Here is an 11,320-nt window from a genome sequence, read left to right as displayed (position 1 = left end):
CCCTCCGCCGCCGCCCGCGGTACCCGCCGCGGTATCCGCGTTTCGTAACCGGGCTCAGGCTCCCGCAAACCATTTTCCTGACCCAGATGCATTAATTGAGTTGCCGCGATTGACTGACGGGGGAGCCGGGCCGTGTTTCTCAGGCGACCCCGGGGGCTGGGGGATTTCGCAGCGTCCCGGCCTGTCAGTCGGTAGATCCCTGGCAGGAGCCGCGTATCGCGGCGGCGATCGGCAGATTAAAGTCCTTTTAATGGCACGCGGTGACAACACACGATAATGGCCCCGCTGTGCGCCGTTAGAGACCGTGATCCGCACATCATCGATACTGTGCCCTAAGGCGCATTTGTCACTTCCTAGCAAGGGGAGCTGATTGTGCTTTATCGGTTTAGTAGCTTTGTGCTATGAATAGTGCCTGCGAAACAGGGTGACTCAAATTTTCATCATTCTGCTTAAAAATGCATTCTAAACAAAGAATTGCTTATTCATGGCAATAGCGTTTGACAGCGTTATAGTGAACACTTTACTTCAGCTGTTTCAACTTTAACTGTTTTTTTTTTAAAGCATAACCAAAATGCATTTTGCTAATCCATATTTACAGCAGTACCTCTGTGTTATTGACACCCCCCCTGCTCCCCGGTATTTAACGTACACCCCCTCCCCCTTGTTCTTTAACAATTTTGGCGGTAGCCACAGCAGATGTATTTGATGACTGAAATGGATAAAAAGCCAGAATCATCTGTTGTTTTGTTTTGGTTTTTTTTTTGTTGGCAAGTAGATCCTTCACGCTAGTCTCAAGGAGGTAGGTTGCTAAGTTTATACACTTACCACAATTTCAAGACTCATCCTTTCCAGTCCTCAGTTCTCACTGGATCTATAAGAAGCCCCTCTTCTTCCTGTGATGAATGAGCAATTGCAGAAGCCCTGGCAAATTTATGGTGTCTTTTAAAATTGTGTCTTCTTTTAAAAGTGATCGCTGGGTCTGCTGTAGCCCGAAAAAAACAGAGGACTTAGATCGGCATGTCTGTTGAGCTAGCACATTTCACCAGAGCTAATCTCATTAAAAAAGAGAGAATTGTACATTGAGCCAAGCAGCTGGCTAAGGGCATTTGTGCCGTAGGCTGTCATGATGCCAGGCCAGGTTGACAGCTGGGACCTTGTAGGGTAAATAACACAGTTGAGCTCTAGTTTGGGCTCCAGCAACACAGCTGTGCTGGTGGGATGCTCTCCTGCAAATTATTTTACTCTGAACTATGTGTCAGGCTCCCATGTGTCCTGGTCTTCTCCAAGGGCATGGCCCACTCTTCTAGTTACTTAACATTTGGCAGCCCTCAGAGTGTTTGTCCACTTATCATCTTCCTTGAGCCCAGAAAAGGAGGAAGAAATAAACAGTTGGAGACAGAATCCTGCGACCATGAGCAAAGGAGAGTGAACTATTCTACTTGCTCTTCCATCTGGTTTCTCAAGGCACCAACCTAGGGAAACCTAGGCAAGTCTCAGTGGGGGAAGACAGCAAAGGACTTTTAAAGGTCCAAAATATTTGACAGCAGACCCTAAGTCTTCATTAGTTCTTCCATGCTAAATAGAAGAACAAAAACTAATTCACATGTTCGGCCCCCTGCTAAGCTTTAAATCCAAATAACATAAATTGGAGCAGGTTACAGTTATTGCCATGAGTAGAGCAGAAACCTAGTTCGCTCTGGCCGTATGCTCCTTTTCTTTTTGCAGGCAAGTTTGAGAGCTGAAAGATGCATGGACTTGCCTCAACCCTCCCTCCATTATTTTCTAGGGTGCTTTTTGTACTCTCACAATCTGCTGGCTCCAGAGCCAGCGTAACTTGAATTTAGTCCCTGTGAATTCTCAGAGCTGAAAATATGGGAAGGATTCTATTGGAGGAACTATTTTAAAAATTTATTTCTTGGACTGATCTAAATACCAGAAGGAAACCATGCCAGCACCACAAATGGCTGCTTTGTAAATTTTCATTCTGACGGCTTTCCCACATTTTTTGGAGAGGCTGCAAGCTGATTTCTGAAGGAGGAAGCCCTGCGTTGCTTAGCTGCAGTTCGTATGGATTTTTTTTCTAGCTGTAGGGATGAAGTTGTGTTATAACACAGGGCAGAAAATTGTCCTGTGACAGGGTGGTGTGTGGTGGCAACCCTTCGGGTATTAAGCAAGTGGTTACGGACTCTGATGTGAGGGGACAGGGAGAGAAGATTTTTCTGTGCATCCAGTGAGCTGTTTTGAACCATCATGAAGGACTTCTCTTCATTTACATTGTTTATAATAAAATAAGAAAATCAATGTACACAGAAAGCTCGTATAACAAGTGATTGTCAGGGTTAAATATGAATTGCATTTGTATCAATGGGAGAGGTGCATATGAGTGAAGGCTTTTAGTATGAGCACTGAACGAGGCTCCACTGACTACATGGGAGCTGCAGGACCGTAATGAGGAGACATGGTTCATTCAAATTTCATACTGTCTAGCTTGTTCCTCTCCAAATAGGTTTTATTTAATGGTGTTTGTTATTTTGATAGCTTTCTCTCCTCCCCCTCACCGCACTTCCCAACTTCTTTCCGTAAATGTATGAATATGGTAAAAAAATTCCATAAACAGAGATAACAAGCTTTCTATGTGCTCATATATATTGTTATTCATAGAACACATTAAGTGCCTAAGGTTACCACTTTTGGTCCTTAAGGGATGTAGTAATAAAAATTCAACAGCCATTTTTTTCCTAATCAGAATTCTGTACTGAATGCATCTGATTTGGAACTAGAAGATTAAAAAAAGGTGATAAAAGCTCTGCTTGGCTGTTAGCTATTTTTATTTTTTTTTCCTTTTGGGTATCATAAATTGCTTGCATAGAAATCCAAGATATAACCTGTCTTGTTTTTAAGAGAAGATGAATTTTGGATTAGAATGCAAAATGATTTTTTTTATATAGGAGAACGAAACCTTGAAGAGCCTCTCAGTACCTTGTAATTATCTAACACTTAAGTAACCTTTTGTCTTAAAACATGTGTATACTTAATACTTCATTGTAGCCTTCAAAATATATTTTGTTACCAAATTAACTGCCTGCCTCAATGTGTTTTGGGAGGCAGCTTTAAGGGTGCATGCCTCGGTCCTTAAAGTCATACGGCTGCAGAAAACAGGTTTCATCTTCCATGCAAAGTTTCTTGTTGCCCCAAATAGGCACCGTAGCAAAGTGATTACCTTCCAATTTTAGGCCCTGTGAGACACGTGGCACTCAGATGAGTGCTTTGTGTGTGCTGTACTGCTGGTATTGGGGTTTCTTGCTGTTCATTAATGTAATAAAAGCATAGAAGAAGAGTTTCCACGCAGACATTTTTCCAAGGTGAGTCACTGATCTGAAGAGCACCTTCCAAAGTCAATGTTTTGGAGACTGCATTAGGTTCTTGGAACTTGGCTTGTCTTTTGCAATGTGACAAAATCTGAACTAAGATAGCTATTTGCAGTAGTGGTAGTTTAGTTTTCCAAGTTTTTATCCCTTTGAAAATGGACCTGTGCATCCTGGTAGGACCCCTTGGAGGTTGGCAAGTGGCAGGAGATCCGTGGACTGGAGTGTGGTGGGACAGGTAAGTGTTGCTTGGCTGTGAGGCCACAGCCAGCGCTGTGATTTTAAACCAGGTTGAAATTGCATGTTTTCTTGTAGTTCATCTTCTTTTAGCCAGTTCCTCTGGTGGCTGCAGTGTCACTGGTGTGGAGGTCAGGGGGTCAGAAGGTGGCCCATGAAGGATGATGGGCTCAGGCCCTCTCTAGCATGGGGGGCACTGGGAGAGTTGGTGTCTCCTTTGAATCCCAACCCCCTGCCACCCCCCCTGTTTCCATCTTCTTTCAGGCTTCCCGAAAAGGAGGTCACTGGTGGGGGGCTGTGAGTGGCTGTGGTGTTGGGGCAGGCAGCTCCTGATCCTTGTGCTGTGGTGGTAGGGTGGAGGCAGCATTCACCCACCATTCCAGGAGCTCACAAAGCCATTTTCTGGGAAATGCCTGAGACAAAGAGCAAGTGGCCTCCCCTGTAACACAGATTTATGGCTCCACTGCTGACCCATCTTCAAATGCAACCTTTTTAGCCATGCATTATAATATGGGATTAAATTTGCGTGTCCCTTTGAGTTACTAGTGGCATTAGTCATCTTCGCTATGAGTGTCCAGCTGGGTTGCTGAAATTACTGGTTTTCTCCCCAGAAATTCTTTGCAGTGCTTATGCATTATTTTCTGCATGTTTCTGGTCTTTGTAATACCTCTTAAAATGCTTATATTCTTTCTTTAATTTTTTTTAAAAATATCTGTTAGCAGATGGTTTTAGAGGAAATATTTGGGGAAAATTTTAGCTTTCCCATGTGGCTTAGATTGCTCAGTCTTTTGGTGGTTCCACTGACTGCAAAGTCAACATCGCTATACTTTTAGAAAGAAATGTTATTATTCAGACATAGTTACCTGAATTAAAAAAAAAACACACTCTCAAAAATGCAAAAAATCCCCCCATCATGATGGATTTGGAGTGCTCTGTGGTTTAGGCACAAATCTCATGCAGTTGCCTCCTTAAGTCAGTTGTTTCCTGTTCTGCTCACATAATGATAAACATGAAAGATTAAAGATAGTGGTGTTTTCTTGTGAGTATAGCCCAAGGTGAATTCTGTTGGCTAAATAAATAACTGGATTTAAAAAACAACAAATAAAGGCTAGATGGTGTTTTAAATCATAACTCCAGAGTCAGTTTTCTAAGTTTCCTCTTGGGATATGTACCCAACTTGGCTTAGTTTTGTGGTGGTTTTGGTGCGATTTTTTGTTTTTATTACAGTATGGTACAAAAACCCCTTGATGATAGTCCTCACAGATGAGATCTATGCCAGCAGGGCAGCTCCAGACAGTGTGGGTAAATAGAGAAGATTATGATTTTGATGTGTGTTCCATACCTAGTGCTGGGGCTGTTGTTGCCAGCATGCAGAACCTCTGTCTGTTACCCCAGGGTCACCTATGGGTGGGATGTCACAGGGGAAGCTTCCATGTGGCATGGATTGTGCCTTCAGACATTTCTAGGACCTCACTCTGTTCCCCTCCTTGGCAAGAAATTGGTTTTAAGAGTGTAGTCAGTTTGCCTATTTTGGAGCAGAGAAATTGGCAAGTTGGTGCAGTTTTTGTGTTGCCAGTGCCCATTCACATTCTGAAAATTGTGTGTTTATGGTACCAATTAGCACTGTACACTTCATTTAAATGAATAATTGACTTTGCTGTTGGCCAAATGCTCCTTCTTTTTTATTTGTGTAACTATGGTTATGTCTCAGCAAAGTACTTGCTAGCCCTTGACGTTGGAGTTCGTATCTGGACAGTTCTCTAGTTTGAGGATGGTAACTTTTTCACATTAACAGGTCAATTTGGACTGGTGAAGAGGGACAGTGGGTGACTTGAAGTATTTAATTTGTATTTGGGAAGACACAGGATGCATTCACAACAAGCAGTGGCAGAAGCCCTTGCTTTTTCCACGGGGATGGAGGTGTGGGGGAGTACCGCTGTATGTGTAGTAAACACTTGGCTGTTTAGCATTCACTCCTGCTCTAGCCAACCTGTTGTGTGGCCTAAACTGTGTAAACAGAAATTCTAAGGAAGGATGCTGGGGAGGCCTTGCTATCACTTTTCCATTGAAACAGCAGTAGAGTCCTTTTTCTTGGATTCTGGTTCATACCAGCCATGCTTGTCAAGGAAACGGAGGCAATTATTGTAGGTAAACCAAGGGAATTTAAAATGGATCCAATAATCTGATTTTATCTGTGGTTCTGTGACTATTTATCAATTCCTTGTGCTGTCAGGGATCTAAATTAGGTTACCTGGTATTGTTAGCTGTCTCCATCTCTGGATTTTTATCATCATTTCTTTAGTTGTTGTAACTGTCCTACAAATTTACATGCCAATGAGTTAATAGATAAATATCTAGAAAGGCTCTTTGTGCACCGAGCTTGCAGAAACATCTCCTTCAATCTTTCACATGCATTTTAAGCCTAGAGATTCTTGTTACATAGATACCAGCTTTACTGTAATACTGAGTCTGTTCTGCAGCTACCAAATTTGCAGTTTTCAGCCCTCAGTGTCTTGCAAACCTTGGTGACCGAATCTTTAGAATAAAATGCAAGACTACAGAGGTGACTGTAGGGAGCAGACAACAGATACTGTACGGCTGTTTTTATTTACATAATGTTATTTCTTTGGGCTCACCCTATTAATTAACATTTAATCATCTCTTAGAGAATAGATCCTTCACTTTGGTAGAACGTGCTTCTTTCCATCTTAGTTTTCTTTCTCGGTGGTGAGCAGATGGCTTATATATATAACAGTTCTGGGTTATGAGAGGGAAGTATTTAAATTTCTCCTGTACTAAAGAGACTCTGAAGCATGGCACACTTGTGTCTTACAGGATTATCATTACTTCATTGCTGAGTTGGTTCTTTGAGCTCTGGGAGTAGGCCACAGGATTTTTAGGAGCTGTAGTAAAAGAGTGGAAGCAATGCTGCTAATACTAATTTTGCTGTAATTTCCATGTAGTGTTTTGCAAGATGTTTTCCAGATGTTCTGTTTTCATCTATGTGGTTCTGGGGACAGTGCTAAAATCTTTAATAGAAGCAAGCAGCTTCCCTTCCCTCTCCGTTTCTTGCCTTACTCATCTCCCTGAACTTCTGTGCTGAGTTCAATTGGTGGCTGGTCACTGTGTGATACCAGCAGTGATCCCTCCCAGAAGTCAAGCAGGGTGCACCACAAGGCAACAGCCTGGGCTGGGAAGAAGGCTGAAATTGTGCCTTACCATCATTTATTTCTGAGAGTTATTTGCTGTGAGCTTTGAAAAAAGGTTGTATTTGGTTTGGGTTGCATGTGGATTAGGATGGATCGAAATGTTCCTTTTGGGTTTTTTCATATTCAAGAATTTTTTTTTAAGAGTTTATTTACTAGGATAATGTGATGATGTGAATAACAAGGCGATGGATTTAATCTGCAGAAGTCTGTGGATCTTGGGAGCAGACCTGAGGAAAAGGTTGACATGCTTATATGGTGCTGCAGAGAAGGAGGAGAGGAGAGAGTGAAACTCTGTAAATATTGTAGGAAAAGAAGCACTTACATTTCCCTAAAACTGGGAAGGGAAGGAAGCTCCTGCTGTATGACCCATATAACCACTGAGTGCCTTAATGCCTTTGAACAGAAATGATCAGCTCAGACCTGCTGATGCCATAGGATTGAAGTTGTCAGTGAAGCTGTCAAGTTCTTCAGGATCTTGATCCTGACCAGATTACAGGCACTGCTCTGAAGAATGCACTACACAGGAGCAGCAAATTGCACTGAATTGCACCAGCACAGTATGTTTGTACCTCACTCTTAGCACATGAGAAATTCTTGTTGCGAGGACCTAAATACAACCCCTGCAACTGAAGACTCAGCTGCACCATGCTGATTTAATGATTTGATAAGCTTTAAAAGCCTTTATCATTTGGACAGAGTTTCTGATGGGTTGGCCTCCATCTGGCAACAACTTTGAAGAGTTTAGAAAATTCCTTTTCAGCATATTTGGCAACCGAATATGAAAAACTGCTCATTTAGTATAATTCTAAAAATAAATGGGAGCTATATCACAACCTGAAATTTTTTGATGGAGGTAGTCTTCTCTGGGATGGAAACTGTTGGTGACTTGGGTAATCCTAAAAAAAGAAAGTTTTCAAAGAAACGAGAATTTTCTGAATATGCCAGATAATGTTGATGTTCCTTTTTTGTAGCTGGACTTGGAACTAGGCCAGTTTATGGCATCACTGGTTTTTGTCGTGGCATAAGTTGCATCAGTCCAAGTGGGCAGCACCAAGGCTTCAAAGTTGTGTCTGGGGCTTGGGGCCCAACCGGAGGTGAAAATCTGTGGCACAGTCAGGGGAACTGGGGTCTGCAAGCCCAAGCACTCTGCAAGGATAAACGCCTGGATTGCACTTTTTTTTCCATTTTACAAGATAACACAAAGGTGTGCAGCAGTGTGCAGCTTGCCTGGCCTGTCCAGGTGCTCTACTCTGACCTCACCAAAGCAAAGGTGAAGGACACTGTATACAAATTATGGCAACACGTGCAAGTCAATTCCAAAAGCTATTTGAGATGGATGATTGATGCAAGTTTCCTACAATGAAGGTGAAGGGGGAAAATCCTTTGATTTTTGTTGTGTTCCCTAATAGTCTCCTGGCTAAAGCATTTTCATTTCAAATAGCTATGGCCACCACTGTATCAAAAGGCAGTCAAAACACCAGGAATGTGTCAGGAAAGTTGTGGCTTTCATTCTTGCAAGAACAGATCAAGATAAAAGAGAGGACGCTTTCCAGGTATGCATTAACAGAAAGAAGAATAGGTAGAAACTCAATCCTCCTGTATGCATTTCACTTCAATAGTACTTAACATCTAACTGTCTCTAATTAGGCTTGGAATGGAAACATAATTAAGTGCATGTCACTTCTGTTTCTCTTTGAAAACAAAGAGGAAACAAATACAGATAGGTTACCCTCAGGACCTTGATGCTCTTCCTGATGGCTGCATCTTATGGTTGGGATCATTTTTACAGGTGCAGCTGCCCTGTGCTGAGAGTAGGACTTGCTGCTCTGCATTGTGCACTGATTGCAGACAGAGAGTGATTTGATTTACCTGCAAAATAATGTCTTACAGGAAACCAGCAGCTGATATTTTTTCATGTTTAGAGATTCTCTTTTTTTTCTTTTTCAACTTCCTCTAGATTTACAGGTCATTTATTCTATGGTAGAGCTGCTTTTTTGTATAGCTGAGTCTCTGAGTCAGTGTGGAGTTGCTAGTGAATGCTGAGAACAGTTTATCTGGAACTGAGTTTCTCTTTCCAGTTACTTCAGGAAAAACAGATGAGTTAAATCGTGCAGATCAAACAACCTGGAGGCTTAAATTGATCTTTCTTGTCCCAGAACAACTTATAGACCATCTATGCATCACCTGCAGACCTCAGGGTTTTGGGTTTTTCTGTGTAAGTGAGGACTAAAAACTCCTGAAGAAAGAACCAGGACCTTAAGATGTTGGGAAGCTGACTGTCAGGAATGTTTCAGTATTATTTCTTGGAACATAGAATCCAGGCCTCAGTGTATTCCTTGCTTCCTGTTCTCGCAAATCAGGAGCTGATGCAAAGGGATTGAAGCAGGATTTTCTAATGGAAGGTCACACCTTTTAAAAAGGAAAAAAAAGCAGTTCACAGGGATGGCACTACAGGTTTATTTCTCTCCTGGCAGGTAGGACTGGGGACACTCATGGCCTTTCTAGGAGGCAGCATGACTTTGCTGCATTTACTGAATATGTGCAGGATTCCCGTGCAGCTTTCAGAACACTTGTGCAAAATTCCCTGGCAGGATGGGGCAACCGTTGTTTCTGCCCATGATCTTGTAAATAAATAGTTTCTTATGGAAAAATACTCTTTTTTAAATCTTTCCCCTTTGGTCTTCCTACTTCAAAATGATGTTTTCACTGAGCATCCTCTGGGCATGGAAAGAACAGCTCAGTGCCCTCTGTCCCCTGCTCAGCACTGAATTCACCCACCCTCAGCTGTGTTTACTGGTGTGGTCACCAGAGGTATATGCAAGACAGGATCATGGGTCCTTGTCCCATCCAAGGTGGTCCCTGCCACAGCCAGGGGACAGCCAGCAGCCCTCTGGACAGGGTAAGAGCACTGCCAGGCTCTGCCCTGGGGCACGCAGGTGTGGGGTGGGCTGTCCCACTGTGCTCACCAGCCGGTGAAATTACAAGCTGCAGGAGATGTGCTGGACCAACCACTGTGGGTAATAAACAGTATTTCATCCAGCGCTTGTGTTATTTTCAACTGAAACCAGAAACAAAAATAAAACCTCCCACTTCCAGGACTTTTGTGTTTCGTAAGCAAAAACCAGTTGCTTTCTGACAAGATGGTTGTACTTAAAATAGGTATGTCTGTGGTAAAGAGAATTTTCAGCTCATGAAGTTGTTCAAAATGATATGGAAAAGTTGCCTCGGTTTCTGTGAGCTGGCATGTGTGATATGCATGCAATACTCTTTAACCCAAACCAAACCTGGTCCGTGTTGTACGGAAACCTGAGCATGCTGCACCATAGCTATTTTTTAACAGAAGTATCAGATTTAAAGTGTTCCCTCCCCCCCTCATTCACTGACCTTACATTGCTGGAGGACCAGACAGGATTAATTCCTCTGCTGTGAAGAATATCCAGTATTAAAGCAAGGAGCTGGGTTGTTTCCTGGAGCAATGCAATCCCTAGATGATCAAGAATATAACTGAGCCACAACCGCTTAGTTGAATTCTCCTCCTAATTTCATTAAGTGCTTGGCTTTCCAGTCTCATGCCAGATATTAGGCCAAGATGAATTCCTATTTTTTCCACCACCACGGAATATGAAAAATACAGAAGACTGCAGACCTCTAAATCATCTGAAAGATGTTGAGAATAATTTCATGCGAAGACTTTACTCTTAGGTAATCAATCAAGTTATTAAGGATATAAAAATAAGAGCTACCTCATCAGTGAGGAACAGAGTTAAGCAGTTTCTGTTCTAGTACCATTCACCAGCTGATCAGTTGTGCACCCAAGCCCAAGTCTGTCTGGTAGTAACATGTGCCCCTTGAAAAGATATTTGCTCTACATCATATGTTAGTGCAATACTGGCAAGCAAAATAATATGAAATAAAAAGACATTTTAAGAAGAATTACATCAGGGGTTGATGAGCAGATGTGGGTGGACTGAGCTTTGTCCATATGAAAGGTGTAAAATATCTTGTAAAGTCATCTTGCTCTGCTTAAAAACAGTGGGAAGCAAATATGACTGAACTATCTTATGCAGTCAGGCAATGGCTTTTGAAACCCCCCTGTGCTTAATATTCAAGTTCAGTGAAACAGATAGTTATTATTCCCATAGACTTGGGATTGGGAGCGTTTAGCGTTCATCCTTGTGCTGGATATCTCAGCAGGATAAACCCTGTTTCCCTCCCTCTGTCCAGATGGAGGATTTGTAAAGTTCTGCCTCCTGTCTCTAGACGTGCTTTGGTTGCCCTATGACGTTGCAACATGACATCATTTTGCAATATGTGTGATCCTCTGACATGTCAGTTCTTCTGAAGCTTAGATGGACCCTAAAAGAAGTAGAATTGTGTTTAAAATTTTGCAGCTTCTATGAAAACAAAGCCTAAACTGAAAAAGGCAGGAGCAAAAGACTCAATCTGCAGATGTGTTGATGAGTTGGTGAAGTAGTGTGAGATCACACATGAGTCAGCTGGTAGATGAAT

This window comes from Manacus vitellinus, unplaced genomic scaffold, assembly GCF_001715985.3.
Source record: "Manacus vitellinus isolate BGI_N305 unplaced genomic scaffold, ASM171598v3 scaffold_7_pilon, whole genome shotgun sequence".
Lineage (NCBI taxonomy): Eukaryota > Metazoa > Chordata > Aves > Passeriformes > Pipridae > Manacus > Manacus vitellinus.
Note: the sequence above shows the minus strand (reverse complement) of the source record.